This window comes from Narcine bancroftii, chromosome 2 (genome assembly GCF_036971445.1).
Source record: "Narcine bancroftii isolate sNarBan1 chromosome 2, sNarBan1.hap1, whole genome shotgun sequence".
In the NCBI taxonomy this organism is placed as follows: domain Eukaryota; kingdom Metazoa; phylum Chordata; class Chondrichthyes; order Torpediniformes; family Narcinidae; genus Narcine; species Narcine bancroftii.
The window spans coordinates 341243631-341256826 of record NC_091470.1 but is presented as its reverse complement, the minus strand read 5'-3'; positions in this window follow the sequence as shown (position 1 = coordinate 341256826).

The following is a 13196-nucleotide window of genomic DNA, read 5'->3' as shown; positions in this document are numbered from 1 at the left end:
ATGAACACAGGCCAAGGATCACAGGCAAAACCTTCCCCACTATCGAGAACATCTACAGGGAATGCTGCTGTCAGAGAGCAACAACAATCATCAAGGATCCACACCAACCAGCACATGCTCTATTCTCATTGCTACCATCAGGAAAGAGGTATAGGTGCCACAAGACTCACCCACCAGATTCAGGAACAGTTGCTACCCCCAGTCTCCTCAACAACAACTCAATCCTAAGGACTCTTATTTTGCACTTTGTGTTTTTTTCCCTCTATATTGCAGTCAGTTTCACAACATCACAATGGACGTAGGCCCATTGGCCTATTGAGTCTGCTCCACCAGTCTAATCATGAGCTGATCCATCCACTCACTCAGGCCCACTCCCTGGCTTTCTCCCCATAACTCTTGATGCCCCAACTAATCAAATACCTGTCAATCTCTGCCTTAAATGCACCCTAAGATCTCTCTTCCACAGCTGCCTGTGGCAATAAGTTCCACAGACTCCAAACCCTATAACAAAATAATTTTTTCCTCATCTTTGTTCTAAATTGACAGCCTTTTATCCTGAAATTATGCCCACTTGTCCTAGAATCCACTACCGTGGGAATCATCCTTGCCGCATCTACTCTGTCCAGGCCTTTCAGCATTTGAAATGCCTCTATGAGGAACATTGAAGCATGATGCAATGTGCATGTGCACTGAAATTCTTACTTGCTGCAGCCAAACAAGTACTTTAAAAGAAAACAACAATGAATTAAACTCAAAAAAGATGATAAATACAAAAGATACATAGATAATAAATATTCACAGCTATGGTGGTGCAAGAATAAATGGTTACAGTAATGCTGACTGTCATTTTTGGTGTAGCTGATAATAAGATTCAAGATCCCTTTATTGTAATGTCCTGATTGCTGGCGCTGTAACAGCGTTGCACTAACCACTATGTTAACCATGCCACGCCCTAGTAGAGTAGTGCAGTACAGCAAGAATACTGAATATGTAATATTACTTAAAATTGCCTTCTACCTGCCGTAAAGCTAAGAGTCACCATTAGTGGTGCCCAGCAGCCCTTACAGTAAGAGAGAACGAAAAGCAGAAGAGAGTCTCTTCAAAGTCAGCGAGTCTATGGATTTGCCTCCAGCATTCCCGCAGCCTCTGCAGTGCACAGATTCCTGTTCAAACCATCACCAGCCTGAGTTTCAGAGCCAAGCCTCTGACATGATCGGGAAGCCTTCAGCGCCTAAAGGCATTTGAGAGCCTTTCTTGCCCTCAGCACCCCCTTGATTCCCGGCTCCAATACGTAGTTCCTATGAGCCATTTTCCAGAAGCCCGAAGCTTGTGCGGGTCCCCCGACTATAAGTTACCCACAGTCTGTGTGGTCCTTCAGCCACTGAGCCCTGTCCGCCACCTTGTTTACCATCCTGTAGGGTTGTCTCCTCTGCTTCTCTTTCTCAATATGGGGGGGGGGTGTTTTCTCCATTTCTCCTGCATGAGTGGAGTAAGGGCAGGTTCAAGAGCCCAATAACTATTGGAAAAGAACTGTCCTTAAACCAGGAGCTGCTGGACCTTGGGCTTCTATATCTTCTATTCTAAGGGGACGAGGGGGCAGAGAGGACCTGGGAGATAGGTTCTAGGGGATATAGCCTCAATTTGAGAAAGTAACTTAACAATTGAAATGAGGAGATGCTGCTTTTCGCAGAGAGTGGTGAATCTGTGGAATTCTCTGCCCAGAGGAACAGTTGAGACTACCTCAATGAATATGTTTAAAACACATGTAAAGTCCCCGAGAGACTCATCCAGAAAGACATGAGGCACGGGATCAGTGGAAAATTAGCTGCAAGGATAAAACATTGGCTTATAGGAAGAAAGCAGAGAGTAGTAGTGGAAGGAAAGTATTCTGCCTGGAGCTCAGTGACTAGTGGAGTGGCTCAGGGATCTGTTCTGGGACCCTTACATTTTGTGATTTTTATAATCACAAGGTGGATGGATGGATGGTAAGTTTGCAGATGACACGAAGGTTGGAGGAGTTGTGGATGGAGCTGAAGTTTGTCAAAGTTTACAAGATGATACAGACAGGATGCGGAGTTGGGCAGAAAAGTGGCAGATGGATGTGTGAGATGATGCATTTTGGAAGGACTAACCAGAAGGCTGAGTACAGGGATAATAGTTAGTTACTTAGGAGTGTGGATGTGGGGTGCAAATCCATACATCCTTCAAGGTCGCCACACAGGTTGATAGGATCATTAAAAAGGCCTATGGGATGCTGGGCTTCATTAATAGGGGATTAAATTGAGAAGTAGAGTATTACAATTCTACAAATCTTTGGTAAGACCACACTTAGATCATTGTGTTCAGTTCTAGTCACCTCATTATAGGAAGGATATGGAAGCTATGGAGAGGATGCAGAGGAGATTTACCTGGATGATAGCTGGATTGGGGAACAACTCTTATGAGGCAAGGTTAACAGAGCTGGGAGTATTCACTTTGGAGCGCAGAAGGGACTTGATAGAGATCTATAAGATTATGAGAGCCATAGAAAGGGTAGACATCCAACACCAGTCTCCTAGGGCAGGATCAGCAAACACCAGAGGACATATGTACATAAATAAGGGAGGGGGGGAAGTTTAGGGGAGACATCAGGGGTATATTTTTTTACACAGAGAGTTGTGGATGCCTGGAATGCTTTGTGGAGGATAATGGTTGATATAGTCTATCAATAACACCGAAGACTGTATGGGATGAACAATAGGCTTTAATACACATTAGATTGTAGCTGGCCCAACTACATGTGCTCGAATGGAGGACAGGGGAAGGAAGGTTGACGTTTATGGCCAAGTCACAAGGGGAGGAGTCACTAGGGAGTGAGTCATCAGTGGGCGGGCCAACCACTCGCACACAGAGTTAATCCATATCACCACAGTGGAGGAGGCTGAAACGTTAGGGGCATTTAAGAGACTCTTAGACAGACACATGGACGAAAGAAAAATAGAGGATTATTGGTTAGGGAGGGTTTAATACTTTTTTTAAGGAAGGGATATATGGGTTGGCACAACATCATGGGCCAAAGGGCCTGTACTGTGCTGCATTGTTCTATGTTCGATAGGTTTTTGCAAAGTAGGAGGAATTAAGGGTTATGGGGGAAAGGCAGGTAGGCAGAGCTGAGCCAAAGATGAGTTGAGCCAAATGGTCTGTTCTTGTTCTTATGTTAGAACATAGAATACTTTAGCATAGTACAGGCTCTTTGGCCCTCGATATTGTGCTGACACATATACTCCTTCAATAAAAGTACTAAACCTTCCCTACCCCATAATCCTCAATTTTACTTCCATCCATGTGTTGACTAAGAGTCTCTTAAATGCCCCTAATGTTTCAGCCTCCACCATCGACCCAGCAAGGCATTCCAGGCACCCACAACTCTCTGCTCCTGATGCCTCCCCTAAGATTCCCTTCCTTCACTTTGTACATATGTCCTCTGGTGTTGGCAGATCCTGTGCTGGGAAACAAGAGCTGGCCGTCTACCTTATCTATGCCTCTCATAATCTTGTGGACCTCTATTAAGTCTCTTGTCATCCTTCTATGCTCAAAAGAGAGAAGACCCAGCTTTGATAAACTTGCCTCATAAGATTTATTTTCCAATCCAGGTAGCATCTGGGTAAATCTCCTCTGCACCCTCTCCGTAGCTTCCACAGCTTTCTGTAATGAGGTGACCAGAAGTGAACACAATTCTTTAAGTGTGGTCTCACCAGAAATTTATAGAGTTGCAATGTGGCCTCTTTGATCTTGAACTCAACTCCCACTAATGAAGCCCAACATCCTATACGCCTTCTTAACTATACTATCAACCTGCGTGGCGATCTTGAGGGATGTATGGATTTGGACTCACAATGTCCATCTGTTCATCCACACTTTTTTTTGAATATTTATTTTAATTGTTGCCAAAGTTCATATAGAACATTATTACAAACATCATATAAATAATATTTTAAAATTACAGAGTCTTATATGATTGCCCAAATGTCACCCCCCGTCCTCCCAACTGCTAACATTAAAAAAAACAATTGTCCAAAAAAGAAGGGGTGTTTGAACAGCCTTCATTAATTAGTCCACACCTTCATCTTCAGGAAATTAACACTATTAACCTAACTATATTATTTAAAACTTTTCGGGGTAGTTAATTATATCCTTAAGTCAGTATGACTCAAGTAAACAACCATGTCATTTTTATTTCTAGGATTATAAGTTATCTTTTCCAGGGGGGCAAAACTTTTCATTTCCATATTCCAGCGAGTAATAAGTAGGGGGGAGTTGGACTTCCATGTAACAGCGATACATCTCCTGGCTACCCCTAGTGCAATCCTCACAAACTGGATTTGATATTTTGATAGTTTTGTGGCAAGAATCATAAGATTGCTCAATAAATACAGCTCTTGTTCCAATGAAAAATCCACTTCTATAACTTTTGTCAAAATTTCTGCCAAGACATACCAAAAGCATCTTATTTCATGCATAGCCAGGTTGAATGTATAAATATTCCAACCTCTATACCACACCTAAAACATGAGTCCAGAATTTCAGATTTTAAACTGTGTAATTTTTGCGGTGTAATGTATAATTGGTGCATAAAATTATATTGTACCAATCTATATCTGACATTAATAAATGATGTCATATTATAAGAGCACAATTTGACCATTATTGTTCTTGAATCCTTTTCCCCAATTCATCCACAACTCTTAAGTAACTGACCTTTAACCCTCTACTCAGCCTTCTGGTTTATCCTTCCAAAATGGATCACCTCACACTAATCTGGACTGAACTCATCTACCACCTCCACCCAAACCTGCATCCTATCCATATCGTCTTGTGACCTTCGACCATCTTCAGCTCCATCCACAACTCCTTCAACTTTTGTATCATCTGCAAACTTACTGACCCGTCCATTCGCCTAATCATCCAGATTATTTATAAAAATCACGAAGAGCAGGGGTCCCAGAACAGATCCCTGAAGAACTCCACTAGTCACTGACCTCCAGGCAGAATACTTTCCTTCCACTACTACTTTCTGTTTTCTACTTGCAAGCCAATTTTTTAAAATCCTCACAGCCAAAGTTCCATGGATCCCATGCCTCGTGACTTTCTGAATGAGTCTCTCATGGGGACTTTGTCGAATGCCTTGCTAAAATCAATGTAACTCTCATCTACCACCCTACCCTCAACAATTTTTATTGTTACCTCCTAAAAATACCCAATTAGGTTCATGAGGCATGACCTTCCCTTTCGCAAAACCATGCTGACTATCCTTAAGAAGTCTGTACTTATCCAAATGCTAATAGAACCTCTCCTTAAGAATCCTCTCCAACAGTTTGCACACCACTGATGTAAGACTCACCACTCTATAATTCCCAGAATTCTCCCTACTATCTTTTCTAAACAAGGGGGCCACATTTGCCATTCTCCAATCCTCCGGCACCTCCCCGGGGCCAAAGATGACTCAAGGATCATTGCTCCTGCCCCAGCTATCTCTTCCCTCACTTCCCACAGCAATCTGGGGTATATCATGTCCGGCCCCATCAATCTTGATGTTTTTAAGAAGATTCAACATGTCCTCTTCCTTAATCTCCACATTGTCTAGCACACAAGCCTGTTCCGTTCCGACCTCACCCTGATCACAAGTATTCATTTAGGATCTCCCCAACCTCCTCCGCCTCCAGGGACATGTTGCTCCCCTTATCCTTTAGCAGCCCCACCTTCATTCTCATCATCCTTCTGTTCTTCACATATTCATAGAACGCCTCGGGGTTCTCCTTAATCCTACAGTCCAAGGCCTTCTCCAGCCCACTTTGAGCTCCTCAGTCTTTTCTTAAAGCTCCTTCCTGGCTACCATATATTTCTCATGAGCTCTTCCTGTTTCCTGCTTCCTATATCTAATGTATGTTTCCTTCTTTCTCTTGACTTGCTGCTTCACCTGCTTCATCAACCATGGTTGCCTTTTCCGACCATCTTTTCCCTGTAGTAGTGGGACAAACCTATGCTGAAGCAAACACAAGAGGTCCCTAAACTTCCTCCAAATTAGTTCTGTGCTTTCACCTTTGAAATCTGTTTCCAATTTACTCTCGCTAGTTCCTGCCTCATCCCGTCGTAATTAGCCCTTCCTGTTTAAAACAATTTCCTATTTTGTCTACTTACATCCTTATCTATAGCTCTGCTAAAACTCAGGAGCTGTGGTCACTTTCACCAAGATGCTTCTCCACCGAGAAGTCCACCACCTGACCAGGTTCATTCTCAGAACAGATCCAGTATGGTCTCTCCTTTCATTGGCTGGTCCACATAATCTTGTACACACTTGACAAATTCAGCCCCATCTATCCCTCACAGTCAGTAGGTCCCAGTCAATATTAGGGAAGTTGAAATCACCCACAACTACCACCCTGTATTTCCTGCACCATTCCAAAATCTTTCTGCTTATCTGTTCCTTGGTATCCAGAGGACTATTTTGGGGCCTATAAACTACTCCCAGCACAATGATAGCTCCTTTCCTATTTCTGACTTCCACCCCACTGGCTGCAGCATCCTCCCTTTCTATAGCCCCATCCTATTCTTTTTAAAACACCTAAACCCCAGTATCTGCATCAGCCAATCTTGCCCTTCCTCCAGCCAAGTTTCAGAAATGGCCACAACTTCGTAGTTCCTTGTTCTGTCCATTGTTCTAAATTTAATATAAACACCAATAAAAATATTTTAAAAAGCAAAGAAAGAAAGAGCATTGGTGCCATCAAGTCAATGTGGTAGGACCAAATGTTTTATATGTTGTTTGTAGATTTTTTTTACAAAGTACCTGTTCAACTGCATCAAGTATGAATTCCAATGTACATGTACATTGTATGATATATGACAATAAATACATGATCACATTAAGCACTTCATCACTGTAGACATAAGTGCCACTACCTACCCAACAAGTTCTGGAACCCTGGCTCCGGCCACCTACCCAACAAATACCCAGTGGAGGTCCTGATGCTATGGCTGCTGACTGGAAACCTGGCCATAGCCACCGACCCAACAGTTTCTTATTGTTATTGAGGCACTTCACTTTGCTTTGGGCACCAAATGGACTTCAAATGGATATCCTTTTAATGTAGGTGGGGACATCTCAGACCAAAGCAATGTAAGGTAGAAAATGTCCACAAAAACTCCAGTCAATTGGTTCACAGAGGTTTTAAGAGTATGCCCAGGTATACCGTCTGAGCCTGATGCTTTTTGAAGATTTAATCTCCTGAAGTTTCTGTTCACATCAGCCTCAGAAACTAGGAGCAGAAGGGTCACTGGGGACTGTGGAGGTTTGTACATTTATGCTTAATTATGTCATTTATTTTGATTAATCTTAGTTGGTGGGCCAAGATGTTTTGCAAGCAGGCTTGTGTGTTAAATATGAACATTCTAACATTAGTTCTTCACATAAACCTATCCCTATTGTTCACTAAAACAAAAATCTCAACTTGGATGTTTTCTGCTGTTAAAGACATACTATAAAGACAAGAATATTTGGTTTACTAACAGGGTCAGGGGAAACATGATGAAGCCATAATAAATTTTAAATTTAGAAATACAGCACAGTAACAGGCCCTTTTGGCCTACGGGCCTGTGCTGCTCAGTTACACCCAATTCACCTACAATCTCCATCTGCTTTTTTTGAAGGGTGGGAGGAAACCAGAGCACCCAGAGGAAACCCATGCTGACAAGAGTAGAATGTACAAACTCCTTACAGACGCCGCTGGATTTGAACCCTGGTCACTGGCACTGTAAGAGTGTTGCGCTAACTGCAAATTTGACAATCTTTTCATTTATGAGAAAAGCTCTTTGGTGGCACCATTGAAATAATATCGAGACCTTTAAAAGTTGGATTCCAACAATTCGTCCTGATTATCAGAAAATATGAAACATGTTATCCTTGTTTGAACGCGATGCAAGAATCTAAAAATGTTCAGAATTATTTGTAAAGGTAATATATGTCGCATGCACTCCAAGATATGTAATTTTAAATTAATCTTGCTTACAGTTATGACTTCTTTTCCTCCAGCGAGCTACAATGGAATGTTTTTCATTCCTTTCTCATCTTTTGCCATAAGCAATTGAGACAGATGAGGCCCTGTTGTAATATAAGAATTTGGACTAGCTGCGACCTCATTCTTGATTTGATCTATTATACACTTAATATGAGACCTTCTCTGCCAAATTTTAAGTGTGGAATAAATGAGGCCAGTCCACGTAAACATAGAAGAAAAAGAATGTGGATTCATCTTATTCAAGCTATTTGTCAAATCTGATGGCTTTAAATTTTATTTTAATCATGAAGAAAGATTGCAAGATTTGTAGCTTAGGTGGTATATTTGGGGGCAGCACAGGCTCATGGCCTGGAAAGGCCTGTCTCTCTGCTGTAACTCTCTAAAAAAAATAAAGTTTGTAAAGAAAAGATGTGACCTGCTTGAAACATTCAAGAACGTGAAGAGAATTAACAAAATTCATGTGAACAAATGATTCGATTTGAGTAAAGTTCAGATAGTTAAACAAAAAAAATGAGGAAGTTCACAGTAAATGAACTCTGCCATTTTTCAACCAATGCATGTAATTGGAGGAGCACTCAGAGAAAGCTGCTAAAAATCAGTAACATAGAAAGGATTCAATCTTTAAACTCCAGCCTCCCTCCTCATTGCCTCCCCACCCCCTGTTGCCTTACTATCTACCTCTGGGCCACTATCATGGATGGGAACTCTAAAGTCAATTGTCCACAATCGCCTACTCAAATGATGTCATATACCTTGGAAAAAGAATGATGTTCCAATTTCTCAGGGGCTTTTCCTTGAATATGATTCATACCGATACTCTAAATGGTTCTGACAGAAGATCTGAATGAAAATATAGAGAGGTGGTTTGCCTTTTACACACGATGTCAGACTAAGTCAATTCTGGCCCTTAGTTAGTGGAAAAGATCCTGTATGGTACCATTTGAAAACCATATGGTTCCCCAGTTTTTATGGTCATATTTAACCCCCAAACCATCGTTACTAAAATGGATTATTATAGTCACCATCAATCTGCCCTTGGTCCTACCACATTGACATGATGGCACCAATGCCTTTTCTTTCTTTGCTTTTTCAAATATATTTTTATTCGTGTTTATATTATACATTCTAAATACTTAAACAATACAGTTATATATTGTGCTATAAGATTCAAAAGATTAATAAAATTATCACCAAAAGGATTTACATGATAAAAAAATCCAGAACAAAATCATATTGAAGAATGGAATTATCCACACACAAAAAAGAAATAAACAATTTTTTAAAATCAAAACCCCTACCACTAAACAAGGTTAAAAGTTAACATAGAGGAATCAAGTGACAACTACTTGGCAATAGACAGCACAGCCCCAAAGTTTCAGAACAAACTTAATTCTTAAAATTACAACAATAGTCTGTAAATGAGTCCCATGTCTCTTGGAAGGTAATTTTTGATGGCAAATTTATTTTTTTCTCAACTTAAACAAGACATAATATAATTTAATCATTGTGTATGTGTAGGTGGAGTATTATCTTTCCATTTAATCAAAATTGCATATCTGGCAATGAAGGATAAAATTTGATTTTGAGTTGGAGTCAACCTTTCTTAGAAGCTTGGAAGAGATTTGACATGTCTCCAGTCTCCCTTACCTTTTTTTTAAAAATCTCTTCACTATGGAAATCTCCTGTCTGGATACATCATGGCTTGGTATGGGGATGTTCTGTCCAAGACTGCAAGAGGCATCAAAGTTGTGTACATCTGAGGTCATCATGCGAACTAACCTCTCTTCCATCAACTCTCTCTCTACCTCTTGCTGCCTCAGGAAAGCAGCCGACATCTTAAAGAACAAATTTCACACTTTGTTTTCCTCCTTCCTATTGTGCAGAGTATAGAGTCTAGAACACAATAGCACAGTACAGCATAGCACGATGTTGTGCCGACCTATATAAAACTTCCCTATCTCTCATCCATAACTCTCCACTTTTCATGCATCAAAGAGTATTTGAAATGTTTCCATTGTACCAGCGTCTACCACCACCCCTGGCCATGCATTTCAGACACCCACTACTCTTTGTGTAAAAAGATACAGCAAAGCCCCCAGGTATTCAGAATTAAAGCAACTGGCAGTCTCAAACAAATGGGTAAAAAAAATCATGGAAAGTGAATAGGCAAAAAATATGTAACTTTAAAATTGGCATGTCTCACTGTTCGCTCGCCAGTCATGCAACCACGCAATCTCAAGTAACCAGTAAATACACTTAACTGGCATCAACCCACATAGGTACTAGATGCTAGGAGTTTTATGCTACATGAGTTTGAAAATACACACCTCCAAATTCAAGGGCAGTTTAACTTTCACTGTTATCAGATGCTTGAGGGACCTCTTGTTGGTAAAAGAAGATGCCTTGAACTGTTTCACTGTACTTTTCTTCTTAGCACTTTTGTTTTTATTTTACTTGCTGTATCTGTTGATATGTCTGAACAGTGCGTGAAACCACATTTTTCACTGCATCTCAGTACATGTGACAAAAAACAATTCAAATCCATTCAATTAATTCAAAATTTCATGGTAGATTACATGACCTGCTGTACTTCTTACCTTGTAACTGGGGCTCCATTTCAAAGATGTTTCATTGGTTCTAAAAAAATCTTTACATTTCCTGAGATAATGAAAAGTGCCATAGGATTATAAGGTTTTTGTTTGACATACTTTAAATGGGAGAGGATTCTTTTTCTGAAAGAACCATTTTCTTTTGGATGCACGAAAGCAAAGAACATGTATATCCAGAGAGGAGTTGTGTGAGGGCGCATATTTTCAAGAATTGTCGATACTTCTCTGTTTCATGGAATGCTGATGTTACTATTTACTGGGCTTCATCCCAGGATTTCGCACAACCTTTGGTAAGTCTTTGCAGGCACATTATCTTTAATATCATATTCTTCTTTCTTCTTTGGCTTGGCTTCGCAGACGAAGATTTATGGAGGGGTAAATGTCCACGTCAGCTGCAGGCTTGATTGTGGCTGACAAGTCCGATGCGGGACAGGCAGGCACGGTTGCAGCGGTTGCAAGGGAAAATTGGTTGGTTGGGGTTGGGTGTTGGGTTTTTCCTCCTTTGTCTTTTGTCAGTGAGGTGGGCTCTGCGGTCTTCTTCAAAGGAGGTTGCTGCCTGCCGAACTGAGGAGCCAAGATGCACGGTTTGAGGCGATACCAGCCCACTGGCGGTGGCCAATGTGGCAGGCACCAAGAGATTTCTTTAGGCAGTCCTTGTACCTCTTCTTTGGTGCACCTCTGTAACGGTGGCCAGTGGAGAGCTCGCCATATAACACGATCTGGGAAGGCGATGGTCCTCCATTCTGGAGACGTGACCTACCCAGCGCAGTTGGATCTTCAGCAGCGTGGATTCGATGCTGTCGGCCTCTGCCATCTCGAGTACTTCGATGTTATGGATGAAGTCGCTCCAATGAATGTTGAGGATGGAGCGGAGACAACGCTGGTGGAAGCGTTCTAGGAGCCGTAGGTGATGCCGGTAGAGGACCCATGATTCGGAGCCGAACAGGAGTGTGGGTATGATAATGGCTCTGTATACGCTAATCTTTGTGAGGTTTTTCAGTTGGTTGTTTTTCCAGACTCTTTTGTGTAGTCTTCCAAAGGCGCTATTTGCCTTGGCGAGTCTGTTGTCAATCTCGTTGTTGATCCTTGCATCTGATGAAATGGTGCAGCCGAGATAGGTAAACTGGTTGACCGTTTTGAGTTTTGTGTGCCCAATGGAGATGTGGGGGGGCTGGTAGTCATGGTGGGGAGCTGGCTGATGGAGGACCTCAGTTTTCTTCAGGCTGACTTCCAGGCCAAACATTTTGGCAGTTTCCGCAAAACAGGACGTCAAGCGCTGAAGAGCTGGCTCTGAATAGGCAACTAAAGCGGCATCGTCTGCAAAGAGTAGTTCATGGACAAGTTGCTCTTATGTCTTGGTGTGAGCTTGCAGGCGCCTCAGATTGAAGAGACTGCCATCTGTAATATCATATTACATTAGCTTTAAATCCATTGTGGTATTCCCTGTATTTGTTTCCCCACAGGAAAAGGAATATAAGCAGTTAGGAAAGAAGCTAAGGAGCAGAACCTCAGGGGAGGTAATCTCTGGATTGCTGCCGGTGCCACACGTTATTGAGGGCAAGAATAGGACATTATGACAGATTACTGAGGAGTTGGTGCAGGGGACAGGGGTTCAGGTTTGTGGATCATTGGGATCTCGTCCTGGGATGGACAGGTTCCACCTGAACTGGAAAGAGACCAATATCCTTGCAGGCATATTTGATAGACCTGTTGGGGAGGGTTTAAACTAGATAGGTAGGGAAATGAGCACTAGAGAGCTATGTCATATGATGGAGCAGTTGGTGAAATGGTTGATGCTATGTCTAGCGAGACAGTCAGGAAGGACAGGCAGTTAATGGAACTTAAATGTAGAAAGTTGGATGGGTTGAAATGTGTGTACAGTACTTTAATGCAAGAATTATTAGGAATAGAGCAGGTGAACTCAGAGCGTGGGTCAATATGTGGAGCTATGGTGTTGTGGCCTTGGCTGTCTCAGAGGCAGGAATGGCTGCTGAATGTTTCAAAAAGGACATGGAGGGAGGTAAAAGAGGTGGGTAATGGTATTGCTTATCAGGAATCCTATCGTGGGTGGATAAAAGGGGAAAACAGTGCACACATTGTCTACTGAGCCAATGTGGGTGGAAGTCAGGAACAGGAAGGGAGCAAACTCAACTGGGTGCATATTGGGGACTACTTAGAGAACATCAACATAAAGCACAGGGGGGGTGAAGGGGGTAGCTTTTTCACACAGAGAGTGGTGGGTGCACGTAATGCACTACCACTAACAGTGGTGAAGTTGGATACAATGGGAACTTTTAATAGACTCTTATGTAGCTACATAGACTGAGAAAAGTGGAGGATTATGCAGTAGGTATAATCTGGCAGTCTCCAACAAATGGGTAAAAAAATCATGGAAAGTGAATGGGCAAAAAATATGTAACTTTAAAATTGGCATGTCTCACTGTTAGCTCGCCAGTCATGCAACCATGCAATCTCAAGTAACCAGAAAATACACTTAACTGGCATCAACCCACATAGGTACTAGATACTAGGA